Raw genomic sequence first — 17,339 nt, forward strand, 5'->3', positions numbered from 1 at the left:
AGTGACCTTGTGAAACACCACATCTTAAAGGTAAATGTACATAGCCATGGAATATAAGAATCAACACAGTTCACAGTGTGGATCTGATAGCACGATGTCTGTGAATGATTATAGCTGTCTAAGTAGAACCCATTCTGAGTACACACAGAATACTTGGTCAGACACCACTTGCCACAGAGCTGAATCCAAAGTGAAGCAAAAGCAGGGTCTTCTGTAAAAAGAAAAGCATTAGTAAAGACTTACCTTGTGTCAGAGCCATGCTAAAGCTTCTAAAATAGCCACAGGAAGCAGGCAACACCCCAAGGAAGGAGAAACAGCAATTTGGTGTAGGTAATGGGAGATGAATGCCTGATAATAGAATCTCCTCCAATGACCTACAAAGATGAGAGGAAATTGAGAGTGAAGGTGATGGATTTGATGTGAGGAAACATCAAAGGGATCACACTAAGGAGAAGACAAGGAGAAAGAGCCCAACTGGAACACACACTGAACCCAATGGTAAGGGCAACCAAGGGAAGATCACAGAAAGAGAAAAGTTGCCAAGGGATAAAAAGGTGGGAATGAGGACTCAAGAAGAAAGTTGTGTGAGCAATATAACAATGGAAAGCAGAGACGGGATGAAGAAGTCTATCCAAATCAGGATGAAGGTAGAGATAAGATGAAGGGAATGGGCAGATGGAGGAAAAGGAGACAGAACTTCTAAAGGCACAGAAGATCTTAGGAAAGAAAGCAAGATCTGGATAAAAGATTGGGTAGATGAAGTGTTCAAAAGGTCCTGGAAATATCAGGGCAAAAATATCCAATCAACAGTAACATCAGGCCAGGAGAAGGAGGAGAAAGTACTTCTTCAAGAAGTGGAACAGGGAACACACATACAGCAGCTTGAAGAGAGATAAAGTAAAGGCATGGAGGACCATTTTAATGTCCCAGTCCAGGAATGATGGATGCTTTGGTGGCTGATGGAGCTAGAAGGAATTGAGTAATTATGGAAATGGCACAGGGGGCAAACAACCTGTAGAAAATGGAAGATGTGTGATAATACCATCTGAAACTGAAGAGAACAAAGAACCTTTCTCAAAGAGTTACGTAAGAAACTTGAAGATACGGGTAAACACTGGATGAGAAACCTGGAAACCCCAAGGCAGTGTCCATGAGTGGTAAATGTTCTACTTGCTTTAAGAGATGGCCAAAAAAGAAGAGTGAAGAGAATGGGCTGAAGGTAAAGCTACTCTGCAAGAGAAACTGGAACTCCTTTCCAAGGACTAGAAAAAAAAAAAACCATTGAGACAGAGGATGCAGAATAGACCACTGGTGAGTGGGGTTGACAAAGCAGGGTGGTATGGAAGGGAAGAGGATGGGAAGTGACTACCCACTGTTTGAGCAACAAAGGGAACCAAGGTTGAGTAAGCCAGCAAGAAGCAAAGAGAAGGACTGTGCAAGGAATATGACAAATAAGGGAGACCACCCAATGAAGTAATGGATGGAAGGGTAAACACGAGGAAACAGATCAGACCAATTTTGCCAGAATGCCCTGATGGCCAAGGCTTAAGGATGGGGAACTATGAAACAAAACCAAGGTATTTGTGATTGATAGCAGCAGCAAAGGCATTGAAATGGGATGTACCCAGATGCACACAGAGCCACCAAAAAATGGCAGGATACAGTTATTACTCCATTGGATAAATGTGCTCTGATTGAGAAAGATAATTGACTATGAGATTGAAAAAATCCTTTACATGACATGTCATCATAAAAATTTGATGTGTATGGGCCCAATAAAGATCTATTGTGCAAAAACACAAGGATATTGATCTAGTGCCACCTTCATCACTGATGTATGCCACCATATCAGAAATGTTGAAATAAATCATTATGAGGTAATAGCTGTTGAGAAAAAGAAAATGATCCAATGCCCAATGGGCAGTGATGTGAAGAGAATGTTCTTCCACAGGCCAACAATCCAAAGTCTGTTGGTAATCAATTCATGCATCCCAGCCCTGAAGTAACTCCAGATGCGGAGGAGAAAATGGAATGCCTACCAATGTATGGGCCTTGTCCAAACACCAATGGGGTTCATCTATCAAGGAGAAAGAAAGGTGAATAGGACTATATCAAAGGATGCTGTTTGAGGTGCTACTGATCATGAGGAGCCAACTGAATCAAACTAATATGAGCCCTACCAAGGGGTATGATAAGTGTCAAAAATGGCCACCTCCCAGGTGGTACTTAAGGGAGTACAGAGCTGTCCGAGTGGCCAGTTCATAGAATGGAGCCAAAGAGGAGAAGGTTGGGCCTGACTGAGATGGATGTTGAAGAAAACACCCAGATATGAGATATTGGAAAGACAAGAAAAGGATTCCTACAACATAATCAATCATCCTACCTGCATAGCTTTGAGAAGGAGCTAATAGGTAGGACTTGCTGACTTCTGTTCCGAATGAGCAAGAAGCCATTTGTCCAGATACACATGGAAGTGCAGTTCTAGGGTATGAACATACTGAGCAAAGGGGTAAACCAACTAAAAAAAAGCAGACAAAGAGGAAGTCAGGCTGAAGGAAATGCCAGGTGTGAAAAAGGTAAATCACCCTGCAATGGGCAAACTAGCAGAAGCAAAACCCACGTGGAGCAGGTATGGCAACCCATTCAGGGAGAAGGTCAAGTACTACCTTGGATAGACACTGGCATGACCAGGAATCCTGAAGAAGAAGGGAGGAAATAGAAGAAATGAAAAACAAAAGATAAAACAAAAACCATCTGACTGAACACCACAAACCCAAATCTCAGAGAGGAAAGAGCTGCTCTGATGAATGAAATTCTCCAGATAAGCTACCACTGGAGTCCCAAACTCACTAGGCAACCATTAAAATAGTTGCATGCATGCCATACATTGCAGAAAAAAATGGCATGCTGCTGTCCAATGGTAAGATGAGACAGGAAGGGTTGTGAAAGGCAAGGTCAGGAGACATGACTTGGAGCAACATCTGGCTTCAATGGAGCACCTGATGTGAAAGGTGGATTACAGTTGGACAGAAGCTAAATACGACAGGAATTGTGTCATACTAGAAACATTGTAAAAATGGGGCCATAAGAAGATTCTGTATATATGAAATTGGACAATGGTCCTTAAGAATAAAGCATCATGATCAAAAACATCCGAAGAAAAAGTGAATGTGTAGGGTCAGAGCTAAAGACCACACGTGGTCTAAAGTGGAAGGAAAGAGGGAGAAGATACCCCTAGAAACCCACATATGGTTCCCATGAAATTCCTCAAACAGAAAGAGGATTGAGGTGAGCTCTTACAGGGGAAGACAAAGACTGGAAAATATGGCATAGGTAAAATGAACAGGAACATTTGGACTAATTCCCCCAAACAGGTAAAACTAAGCCCACAACTGGTGGTATAGAAATTGGGAGCCAGCCCTAAAAGTCACAAGAGTGAACTGACTCAAAGCAAACAGGGAACTAGACATACCAAAGTCATCAACCAATAAGGTGGCAAAAGCACAGTGTAAAACCAAACATAAGGAAGAAAGGTAAAACAATATGGAAGACCAAATTAACTATGACAAGAGATAAAATATCACATACTCCAGATATAAACCTGAGAATGACAACAAGAGCTGAAGAGAATCCCCAGTAAGGTACGAGAAGGCACAACAAACTCTGGAGGGGGACGACAATTTTGTCAGCTAGCTACTATAAAAAGACTTGAAAAGTAGACAATATGCTATCCATAAAAAAGCTCTACTTGTGGTAACAGACAAAGTGATATGCACTTGATGTTGTAACAGCAACTTTGCAAATTCAGATTAGATACTAAACCAACAAAAAATGCAGGAGTATATCAAATGCTCTCAAGGAAAAGTAAAATGAAATCTAATGAAGTTGAATTAAAGTAAATCACTTCTAGCATAATCAGTGGTCTAAAGAAAGGCATATGCACTTGAACTCTGCCAAACAAGAAGTGACAGTTTGGTAGTAGCTTGTGAAACTTGTGCTCTACTATGGGTGTTGGTGGCAGGTGACTCATGACGATTTGCATAAGAGACGTGTTAGAACTTTGGATTCCAATACAGAGATGATGAAGGCTTATGACATGCATTTCTTAAACACGTTAAGAAAATGAGAAGAGCTAATCTTGTGAGAAGAGGGAAAGTATAAGAAAATGATCTTCTGAACTTGCATACTTGCGACAAACACCCATATCTAAACATTTTAACTTTCCTTAAGTTCTCCTTGCTGTTAACATGTAACTTATTCTCAGCTTACACTCACTACTACTTTTGTGTGTGTATATATATATATATATATTTCATTTATTACATATATATTTCTCATGTTATTTTTTAATTTTCTGATGATGGAATGTGCAAATTTTGAAATTAAGGCAACTAGGTTATCTGTTATGATGATTTGTTCCTTATTAGACTATGTTTTCCATCTGAATAATCTATATTTTTGGCTATTTTGGAAGAAAAAATAGCCCTTGTGAAAATTTTAAGGGTGGCTATTTTTCAATGCTATGTTACTTTGTATTCTATGCACTATAAACCTTTTTCGCATTATCCTAGTCTCCACTGCAAAATAAAAAAAAATATATCTATTGAGCTATAACTAATTTTTGTCAGTTTATAGTAAATTAACTTTACCATAATGTTAAAAAGTAGTTTAAATGCCAAATAGTATAGACTGATGTATTTGGTATACTTCTTGGGTGAGTAAAATACTATATAAACATACATTCACACAAAAGGAAATATATTTGTGTAATTTTATAAACGGTAAAATGAGAAAAAGTTCTGGAGCCTACTTATCAAAATGTTAAATATAGAGATTATTATACGATTATAAAAGTCTGACAAGACTAAAGGAAAGTGTACAGAATTTTGATTCTCTTTTTACAGAAAAGGCAAATAAAATTATTCTTTATTTTAGCTATGGAGGTGGGAGGTTTGGCAAGTAATAACTATTTTATTTAGAATGCATCACTGCTAAAGGTGTTTCAAATCAGCAGAAGATTTCAAAAATCTTCAGTTGCTTGTATAAAGAAATTAAAAGACCAAATAATGATACCATTTAATGATATGGTGCAAGTTTCAATTGAACTGAATTTTTTTATTAATCACATGACTGATGGACCACTCTGATATTGGTAGTGGTACATCAAATGACCTGTCACTGATTTCTTGTTTTATAAATATATATCTAGACAGACACACTTATACACTTGTAGAATTAATATAACTTGTTTATCAATATGGCATATCTCATTTAGGTACAACAAGTTTTGATTAAATGAAGTCCATACTTTCTAACACAGCATTCTGACTTTGCAAAGTTAAAGATAACAAATGTAATTTCTACATGCATTTCTAATTTACATATAGTTTAGGAATCCTAGAGTACAAAACATTTCTATGATCTTTCATAAATTATGAGGAAAATCCATGAATTTAATTATTTTTATTTATGGACAGTCAGGTAAATATGTTTCAAAATTTTTCTTTCAAACTAGGTTTACCAAGCATCATCAGATGGCAAATAAATTATTAAAAATCCTTTTTCTAATAAACATTACATTTCACTAGGTTTATTTAGCATTATCACATAGCAGGTAAATATGATTATGTACTTAGAGTAAGGTTTTCCAGAGTGTTGGCTGTCAGTTTGAATTGGAGCCACAAACAACTGGAAAAAAAGAAGAAAAAAAAAAGTCTTAAGTTTCTGTAAAACTTACAGAATTACCAGTATTCTTAGTTTTATTAAGTTTTACTTAAGAATAGAATAAACAAAAAAAGAGAATTTTTTATATAATCACATTTTAATATCTATGCAAACCAGGGTTTGTCTTACTAAGTGAATGTAAGCCATAAGTGTGTAATCAATGGACAAAAGTGGAAAAAGAACCGAGACAAGTCTACATACAAGCTAGGAGAAACAACCCTGACTTAAAACAAATGAATGATTAGTATTAAGTTTTAATCTGCAGTTATCCTTCTACATCTTTCAGACGATAGAATGTTTATACTTTAGTAACTCAATGTGTTGTTATAGCCCCATCCATTCTAGCAATAACTTACAATGAAAAGTTTCAAAACTCATTACTGTTTTTATTATTATTACTATTACAATTTCTTTAATGTTGGGCCACAGCAAATACAATATGTCTGGGCAAAGAGGCATGCCAAAAAACATTTGGAACCCAATCACCTAGATTCTAAATGATCACAATTCACTACATTTATTACAAACATTTGAAACTATATTTTCCTATCAAAAACTAGCTTTCCAGAACTATTTTAAGAATGTATTGGAAGGTCCAAAACTTTTATTTTCAAGTATTCCTTTTTAATTTTGCGAAAAATACTTTCACGTTGAGAACAGACAAAAGTACGTGTTTTTGAAGTTAATGCACAGTAATTTTCAAGTTTTCTCATGACATTACAACTTCATATTGTTTTAGCTTGCAAATGAATCGAGATGACTAAAATAAAAATATTTACTTTCTTTCTAAACTAATTTTAAGGAAAAAAATCAAATACACAATTGATAATTTATATAAAAATATATTATGTGAATCAAAACTTCCAAACTCATGACCAACGACCAAACCTGTTAAATGAAATGTTTGTGTTTTATTGTAATTCGGATATTAAACAATCTTCCATAATATATTTGATAACACTTGCATTCCCTTTAGTCAACAGTGTGAAAAAGAAAGAATTCATGGTAGATGCTGCCAGCCAGTTGTTTTCTCTCTAGTCACCAGTTCAAGATTTGTTATAGTGGCAGTGTCTTAGCAGTTCTGCCATAACAAAACAGAGTAGGCAAGTCTGGTGATAACATTTTGATCACTTGGATAGTCGGAAATATTGATAGTAGTAAAAAAATTACAAATGATGATTTTGTTTAGTTGATCATTTTTGTAACAACTGATTTCATGGTAATTTCAATTAACCCTTTCACTATAGGCTTGGTACAACATAAACACATTACCACATGTATTTACACTATAACTTTTAATGCACATTTATCTTCATAAAATTTAGTTGACTTTTAGCAAAGATTACAATCATTTTCTATACAAAAAATCAAACTTTTAATGAAATATTTTTACTAACAAATTGTTTTTGAAAATAGTCTGTTTTGTTACTAGTCTGAGTGCAAAGTGATTTCATTTAATAATAAAGAAAAATTATTTTTTCCCAAAAATCTCAATATTATTTGTGTAATCTCTAAAACCTCCTTCATGTGTTTCAAATGTTTGTTTTCAGTGAAATTTTATATTTTTGGTTATTTTCTATCATCTAACTATGTGGGGGTTTGTCACTTAATCAACCTTATAACCATCCTTGAAAAATTATGAAATAAATATAAATTATACTTTTTTGTGCTAGAATAACTACATATTATAACACAAAAATACAAATGTTTAACCTGTTCAGTGCCATAGACGAGATAACTCGTCCAAACCGATCGGTAACACTGTGCCATGGGTGAGTTAATTTGTTCTCAAAAAATACCTAACTTCAATGCTAGATGTCAGCACCATACATGCATTTGACCTACTTACAAATTGTTTCACTTTCAATCCAAAATGGCATCACAAAATGTTACAAAATGAAGAAGCATTAGAGTTGTATTGTAGCAGCTGAAATACCTGGCAGTCAACAGGTTAATGTAAGTAGCTTAAGTCTGATAATGCGATACATTGACATATATATCTTTTTGTTGGTTTTTATTCTTATCATATTGACTATCCACTCATGCCTAGCTAAAATAACTTACACTGACACTGTGCACATGCACTCTTGTCACATATCCACTAATATAATACTGATCTTTAGTGGACTAGTATCTTGTAATATAGTCACATTTCACTTATACATCATATATATTTACAGATTACTACATTTATAAATAAATTATCAATCATATTTCTCTTAAAATATAGAATAATAAATCTAGAAGTACAGGAAACAATTATCTCTTCTTACTATGACTTTTGTATTTGGCTGTTGCTGAGCACAGGTTGCAAAACTTTTGAAATGGAGGATATCAAAGTTGTTTTTTTTTAGGTTTTATATATTTAGTTGAATAACCAAAAAAATCACAAGTAACTACATTGATACCACAGCATTCCACTATAATTTATTAAGCTTAGTAAGTAAGGTTTTAGATATTTAAAAATTGTGAAACTTTGTGTTGCCTAAAGACACAGCCTACCTCCTCAAAATCTTGTATCAAAAAAATGTGATAGCCTTTTCACAAATTAAAATGGCTGAGAATCATCCTAGGAACATGATGAGCTGTTTATTGGTTATTCACATGTAATATACTGTAGTAAGAATATATAAGGAACTGTTTCATAAAAGAGTTGAATGGGGTCACCGTGTTTGATTCAGTACACAGACCATATCTCAGCAATATAAAAAGATACAAGGTTATTATTTTATATTATAACTTGTCAATATTAGTAATATCAGTTTCTAATTTGTACAAAATGATAGCCTTAGTATTTTGACATCATAAACATCTAATTTTAAAGAATGCTGCATTCAACATACCATATGACTTACTAAAATTTATTTTAGATGTGTTCTTTAGTATTTTAAATTAATTAATTAAGCAATATATTATATAGAAATTTGGACAATAATCTATAATTTGATAACAAATTTACTGACAAATTCATAAAATAATAGTTCAATAAAATTTTGAATGCAAGTCGGTGAACATGATGACATGACCTTCAACTAGTGACCCACTGTGAAAGAGTTAATCAACTGTTGGAATAGTTGAAAAAGTTTATATTGAAAAAACATTAATTTCAATTAATAAATTTACATGATACTAATCAATATAATCACTGTCACAGGCAACCAGTTACAGAGATTAAATATTCCAGATCTACTTACATTTAACAATAATGTCAGCAAAGATATAAAATTATTTTAACTTGTTACAAAGTGTTCTGCATGATCTAAGAGAAGGTATTTAAAATATTCTGTTTTAAAAACAATAGTATATTCAAACATATATTTTCTTTATTAAAAATGTGCATATTTTTCTTTAAAGTTATCAACAACAACAATCAACATAATAAATGTTGCTAATAATTCTTCAATATGCAAGATGTTCAAAGAGTTTCACATTAAGAACAGTGAGTTCTAGCCTCATCATAGTGACTGATTTGAGATTTAGTTACAGTTTTAAACTCAGGAGTTCAAAACTTTGAGTGACCACAGCCTAGATCTCAGATTAATCTTGCCTTAAATAAATTCATTTTAATAGTAAGCCAATAGTAAGATCAAAATGTTGTTCTCTCCTTATCAATAAAAGTGTTAATACCCATACCAGCCATTCTGAGATACATGGGTATATGCATGCCCCATGTTTGGTATTACTGGCATACAAAAATGTATGCAATAAAAGGAAAAAACAACAGAAAACATAAGATGTTTATTTATTCTAATTATACCTAAAAGAAATAACTCATGGCTATTGAGAACTCCATGCTATTTATTACTACTCAATTTGTATGCCTTTCTGTGTATACAGAGTTTTGGGGCAACATGGGACCTATTGTTCCATCTCAGCTGTTCCACAGTGTAAAATTAATTGAATTAAAAACAAACTTAAATCAGTCCTTTTGTTCATATCCTGATCAATCTTTTTAGATTTAGATTTACTGTCTCTTCAACATATGAAGGTAAACCATTCCAAACAATCACTCTCTTAGAAAAACTATCTTGGTAGAAAATTACTCCTAACCTGATAAAATTTATATTTATGTCCCCTAATCCTACTATCCCCACTGTTAAATGTGAAAAACAGTCTGAGAGATTTTAACCTCTCCTTGTATGATAACCCCCCTCCAATTCTACAAACCATTCTAGTAACCCTCCTAAGGTAAAAAGCCCAAGAATGAACATAGGTCACTAAATGTGACCCTAATCACATATATATGTATATACATTTTTTTATTTCAAATCTTAACCATTATTTGACAAAAGAGTAAATATACTGTCTGAAAACTGAACTCCTATCTTAACCTAGTTGTAATAGAATCCCTTTTCTTACAGAATGATTTCTCTACATTAATTATAAATTTCTAGATCCTTAGTTATTACAAAAGAACTTAAGCCTTCTTTAATTGCATGTATTTACATAATCTTATTATATTACAGTATATAATGCTTGTTTCTTTACCTTTCTAAAGTATTCACTTTGGCAGATCAATTACATTTTACAAAAACTTCCATTTATAATTTGAAACTACAATCTAATGGTAGCCATCTTGGAAAAACTTAAAATTAGCCAAACAGTCTAAGACAGCTTCATATAATTGTAGAAACATAGAAAAGTAACCTTTGGCTAGTGCGTAAGTTATTTTAAATTATTAAATGTGTGTGCAAAACCTAGCCTCCACAGTCATCAGTTATGAGTAGTGTATGACAAAATCATGTGCAGATGCATTAGTTTTTATTCCACTGTTAACTGTGCATTCACAAAAAAAAAGCTTTAAACGTATTTAATAGCTATTGTGTTTGAAATGTCTGTTTTGGATATAGTGTTATGAGATACTGATTTCTAACAAATGCAAATACAGAAGTGACCAATATAATACCACCATGCATCATATAATAATACTGCACTAATTTGTAGGAATTATAAAGTGCACAGTTTTATACTCTAACTTTCAGTAAAGTTTTCTGAAAAACTTAGTTTTAAAAATACATTCACATTTAATAAATGCAACCAAAATTAAAAAGACTCAAAATTAAGCATAAGGCTACAGTGTTTACAAAAACATTTATAATAAAGTTCATAACTTTTGGAAAATCTAAATATAGTATAGCTTCATGGCATACTTTTTTATTCAATTTTACAACTTGTTTTTTTGCAAATTTGTTTAAAACAGACTAACCTAAATACCTACATCGAGTTTAGGGTGAAGTCCCTATAAATATATATATATATACACTAAGTTTACCACTACTACTATAATACTAAGTTCGTTATAAAAATTATTTTATAACTATACTAATTATTAATACTATACTCTATTTAATATTATAACTTATAATATAGGCATAATTTGTACAATTAATAAATTACACTTTAGTGTTACTTAATTAGTGTTTCCAAAACACAGTCTGACTTAATTTTTCCTAAGGGAAATGTTTTGACATCAGATTTGTTTATCACGTATTAAGTTACATATTTTTTATATTTCTAACTAATCACAACACCATAACCACAGTTAATGTTACTCAACATACCGTCATCGTTATTAAACCTAATCTAGTGTTATTGTATTAGTATCAGATTAAATTTCAACGTCATATTTATCTAGGCTTAGTTAATAATATTAATAGAATCATTCATTTCAATTTATACAAAAAGTAGATTGACAAATCACATTATTACTGAAGACAAATCAATTCCAAAATATATTACAGTTTATTTATATTGTTTCACTTTAATTTAAAAATAGTAAACAATGAAATTAACTTACATTCTAAAAACAACGCCTTAAAAATACTAGACCAGACGTTAGGCCTAAATTATTCTTCCACAAAAATCAGTACGATCATGAACTTTGTACTTTGAAGTATATTACCAGAAGAGGACGCTCTTATTAATCATCATTTGGTGCTAATTTTCTACAGATTTCCTGTTTGGGAATTTCGCACAAAGCTACTCAAGGGCTATCTGTGCTGGCTGTCCCTAATTTAGCAGTGTAAGACTAGAGGGAAGGCAGCTAGTCATCACCACCCACCGCCAACTCTTGGGCTACTCTTTTACCAACGAAAAGTGGGATTGACCGTAACATTATAACGCTCCCACGGCTGGGAGGGCGAGCATGTTTAGCGCGACGCGGGCACGAACCCTTTTCTATAGACCTAACACCTTTAGAAAATGAAAATAAAGTAAAGGGTAAACAAAAAGAATAAATGCATATTAAAAATTTTTAAGTATTTAAGTGTGGAGTCAGCTCGTATATGTAACGAAGAAAACTTTATTACAAGTTTAACATATTAACAAAATTTCGGCAAGTGTTGTAGATTAATCCTTCAAGACATTCTCCGGAATATCACTCTGAGTCAGTCAGTGGCTGCTCTTTTCAACTTTGTTCAAGGCAATTTTGATCTAAAATAATATGGCATAGTCTAAGTCAACACCTGTACGAGGATACTACCAAACTGTAATAAATAAAATACACAAAATGATCTTATTTTGCAACGACCGTACTTCAAGTCTTCCAATGCACGCTTCTACTTGAAATTTTAATGAAAACTCCCTACAAATTTCGTATTTCTCAATTATTATATTCCTTCCACACAAATACAGACAAAGTTATCAACTAAAACCCATTTCGACACAATTTTCTTTAGTAGCTAGTAGCAGTTCCCTTTTCCTGGTTAAAATTGCTTAACCCTAGTGTGATTCACAGTTCAAGATATTCTATGATGTGTAAATACTTTACTTTTATTCTGAAGAATAATGTACATACATCAGTATTATATGCTATCCCATTTAAAGTAATCTCTCCCAGCTGATGCCATTTTCGAAAGCAATGCTGGTAGTCCTCAACTGTTATGCAACTAAGTTCTGCTTTCACGTTTTCGTGGATGGTTGGAATGTCATCAAATCTTTCCTTTCAACTTAATTTTGATTTTTGGGAACATAGAAAATCACTCGGGGCAAGATCGTGAGAATATGGGGGGTGGTATCACAGGAATGTGTTTTTCTACCCAAAAATCTTGAACAGACACAGCAGTGTGTGAAGGCGCGTTGTCATGTTAAAGACGCATGCAAAATTTTTCAGTTAAAAACACCTGACACGATCCACAGGAAATGTCTAGTTCATCAGCAATTTCACGAATAGTTAATTGTTGATCAATTCGAAATTTTTCTTTCACTTCAGCGACTGTATCATCAGTGGACGATGTCGACGGTCATCCAAAACGTAGATCATTTTTGACCGATTCCTGGCCATCTTGGAAGCGTTTTATCCAATGATAAAGTGCAGCCTTACTTAAGCAGTCATCACAAAAGGCAGTTCTTAAAATTTCGAAGATTTCTGTTCCTCCTTTACCATTTTTTCACACAAAACTTGATACAAACACGTTGTTCTTCTTGTCTGTTCATTTTATTACAACAGGGGACAAAAGATACGTCTGTCTTTGAACACGGTTTTCCCAACACAGGTATAAGGTCTGAAAAAAATGGCTTGTTTTGGGGTAGATCACTATTTATATTTTGTACACACCTCAATGAAGCTCACTGCCGCTGTACTGGCACCTGTAACAGAAGAAGTCTTAAAACTTTTTCATCAGACTTCGTATAGTATCCATACTGAAATGATCACCACTGCAATATCATTTACTAGCCTAATTGAGAAAAAAGTTGAGTGCATAGAGAAAAAGAAGTCACGGGGTGATTCTAAAAATAAGAACAAAAAACCTTTTGTATTAAAACACATTTTCTTGATTCACTTCTACTAGTTTATCATGGAGAGGAGCTCATTACATTTAATGTAATGGAAGTCGATAATGAGAAAAAGAAAGCTGTGGAGCCACTCAGATGTCCACTTATCTTTTCTTCCTTTCTCAGTTGGTGGCATATTACTATGTAATCTGCGAAATGGCAAATAAATATTCAGTTTTTTTTTTTTTTTTTACTTTCTTTTGGTATCACATAACAAGACTAGAAATTAACTTATTTGCTTAGTGTGACATATTAGTTATCATGTGGCCATATGACAATGGCTGTCACAAGAAAAACTACAGTATAACCTAAGGTCAGTCATTTTGTAACACCGTGCAAATAATATTACTCTGTTAATTCTAACTCAATGTACATAAACAAACTCAAAAAAGAAACTTAGGAGTGGGGGAGCATATGTAGTGGGCCAGATGATGAATAAAAAAACTTTGTATTTACTCTGTTGTTGTTATCTCTATTGGTGTAAAATGTTATGCTGTTACATATAATTTTAGGACATTTGTTTTTTACCTCGTCATTGTCATTATTTTTCTGTATTTCTAGGCATAAAATAACATCCATAGTCATTCAGCGGAAAATCTGTTTAAAACACTAAAAATCAGTTTTCAGCGCCCAGCTTGGGCACAGCAAGTATAGCCTATTATGTAAGTTTGTGATTAACAATAAACCAATCAAATAAACGTAAAAACAGTCCCCTTCTCATGGTGGGAAGGTGTTTACTGTTACTAACTCATAACGCTAAAATTGGTGTTTGATTTTTTGCGGCAGACACAGCAGATAACCCAAAGGAGCATTGGACCCGGCATGGCCAGGTGGTTAAGGCACTTGACTCGTAATCCGAGGGTCGCGGGTTCGAATCCCCGTCATACCAAACATGCTTGCTCTTTCACCCGTGGGACGTTATAATTTAATGGTCAATCCCACTATTCGTTGGTAAAAGAGTAGCCCAAGAGTTGGCGGTGGGTGGTGACGACTAGTCTTACACTGCTAAATTAAGGACGGCTACCGTTTGCGCAAAATACAAAACAAAACAAAAGGGCCATTGCTGTGAAATAAATATTCCGAAGAGGTTATATATGTGCTGCCATCTTTTGACTACATTATTTTAATATTATTTTTCTTCACCTTTATTCATTTTTGGTTCAGTGCAGACTTAAAATTTTGATAAACTAAATAGAATTAACTAAAGTTGTCATTACTACTATGTCGTTACTTATGAACTTGTTGTAGGTATTTTTTTTAAAACACTTTCTCTGACAAATAGCATAAATAAAAAGAGATGAAATTAATATAAAACTGAGTAATAATAATAATAATGGGTTGTATTTTGCATTCATTGGACGTGTTCGAAATAGTCAAGAAGAGATAATAATAATGACCGTTCCCGAGGATCGCTTAATATTATAGTCCTAAAGTACAAGTGGAAATGAACCAATTTATTTAACCCCCCTCCCAGTGGCACAACAATATGTTTGCGGGCTCACATCGAGTGTCGATACCCGTGGTGAGCAAAGCATAGATAGCTCATTGTGTAGCTCGACTCGTAAATTGAGAATCGTGGGTTCGAATCCCCATCACACCAAACATGATCGCCATTTCAGCCGTGGGGGGTTGTAATGTGAAGATCAATCCTACTATTCATTGGTAAAAGAGTAGCCTGAGAGTTGGCGGTAGGTGGTGATAACTAGCTGCCTTCCCTCTAGTCTTACACTGCTAAATTAGGGACGGCTAGCGCAGATAGCCCTCGTGTAGCTTTGCGCGAAATTTAAAACAAACCAAAAAACATACCATTTCTCACAATTGTTATCTGATTTACCAACAAGAATAGCTGAGCTCACTAATTCCATATTGCTTTAACTATTCGTGTAAAAAATATAAATACGATTTGGTCTTCATCTAAAACTCCACTTGCCACGTAGAGAAGGTTAAAGATACTAAGACATTTGAATGTCATACTGCGTCTGAAAAGGGAACCGTGAAAAACAACATAATTTTTATAGTTTACTTTTGACAATTGGTGAAAAAATAAGTATGTGTGTTTTTATAACAAAAATACATTAAGCGTTTTGTTGACTCTACCGAGGGGAATCGAACCCCTCATGGTAGTATTATAAATCCGGAGACTTACCGTTGTACCAGCGTGGGATAAAGAAAACAACTCGTGCGACTCCACTTTACAAGGGAAAGTCTGAAACGTAAAAAAAAAAAAACTTATAAAAATCATATACAATACCGAACATGCTCGTCCTTTCAGCAGCGAGAGTTTTGTAATGTGACAGTCATTGATAAAATGTAGTCCATTCGTTGTCGGTGACGCTGCTGACCAGTTGCCTTTCCTATAGTAGACAGTTCAAAATTATGGAAAGTGACAGAGAATCTCAGTTGTTCCTTTGTGAGCGAACAATCAAGCAACTTATGTAATATTCAAAGGATGATTAGGAAACCAAAGTATGCAAAAAACAAACAACAACAAAAAACAACGTTATGTTTTGACAGATTTATCTACAATCAGGGGCGTAGATTTTTTACACACTGTGGGGGTGATGATTTTTGCAACCACTTACGTGGACTGTTCATTTTGCAAATTGGTAATCTCTGATTACGTGAACTTGAAAGTTGTAAACAAGCCGCCACAGAGTAATCTTATTGCCACGATACTTGCATGTATACTTAGGCCTACTGACTGATACTTACGAACTATCGCTTAGATCGAAAAGATTAGAAGCACGCCTATATTAAAGATGTACATTTCGGCTACTGAAAAAGCCTATATATATAGACCTAATTATGTAATTCGATTGGTGAGAATCACAAGAACAAACACACAATTTGTAGGCCTGTGGTGCAATAAAACAATTCAACAGACCAAACTGTAGGGGGGATGATTGTATGCACCATACCCCCCACGTAAAATGAAGGGGGGTGTATATCCCATCCCCCAGGATCGACGTCTCTGTCTACAACTGACCTAAATTTCGTGTGCGCTGCCGTTAATAAATCACGTGATTCCTCCGCCATTACGATAGTGAAAGAAAACTCGCTAATCTTATCACAACAATGATGATCCGTTGTTTACATTTCTTAAATTGCCATTTACTTCAAGAATCGGCTATGTACAGTGAAAAGAAGTACAAAAAAAAAAAAAAAAAAGGCGGAGGGTCTTTATATGTTATCAATTGCTGCTCAAATAATCGCCTCAAACTAAATTTATGGAAGGAATCTACGTGCAATATTCATGAACAAACGCATGAAGGTGTCTGTTTAATCCTTTATAAATTCATGTCATGCTGTCTCAAGAAACAGTTAAGCTCGAATGAATAAAAGCAATAAACAGGAAAATATTACCAGAAAAAATTCTGCGTTTGTTTGGAACAGTTTCATGCCGGTAAGCCGACTGAAAGATATCTGTTCCCTAATCTTAAATTAGAATATTAGAAAAGAAGCGACACCTGGTCAACGAAAACTACAGAGAAAAAAGGTGAAGTAAAAAACAAAACAAACAAAACAAAACTTATATTTTAAACCAGAACAAGGTTGTTTGCATCAAAATAGAGTTAGATATGTAGGGAAAATAAATAATATATAAAACACGTATTTACTGGTGCCTTGACATTAATTATTACACAGTTTTAGATTGAATCAGGCCTGACATGGCTAGGTGGGTCACGGGTTCGAATCCCCGTCATACCAAACATGCTCACCATTTCAGGCGTGGGGGCGTTATAATGTGACGGCCAATTCCACTATTCATTGGTAAGAGAGTAGCCCATGAGTAGGCACTGGGTGGTGATGACTAGCTGCCTTCCCTCTAGTCTTACACTGCT

General features: G+C 34.2%; 1 protein-coding gene across 1 annotated transcript in view; it reads right to left on the reverse strand.

Annotated features, from left to right (window-relative positions):
• LOC143248561 (uncharacterized) overlaps positions 1-11,600 on the reverse strand; it is a 46,289-nt gene extending 34,689 nt beyond the window's left edge. Inside the window, exon 1 of the mRNA XM_076497002.1 lies at positions 11,522-11,600. The gene's annotated coding sequence lies outside the window, so the exon portion shown is untranslated. The remainder of the gene's footprint in view (positions 1-11,521) is intronic.
• Between the last annotated feature and the right edge of the window lie 5,739 nt (positions 11,601-17,339).

Source organism: Tachypleus tridentatus, chromosome 4, assembly GCF_004210375.1.
Source record: "Tachypleus tridentatus isolate NWPU-2018 chromosome 4, ASM421037v1, whole genome shotgun sequence".
NCBI classification, from domain to species: Eukaryota; Metazoa; Arthropoda; class Merostomata; order Xiphosura; family Limulidae; genus Tachypleus; species Tachypleus tridentatus.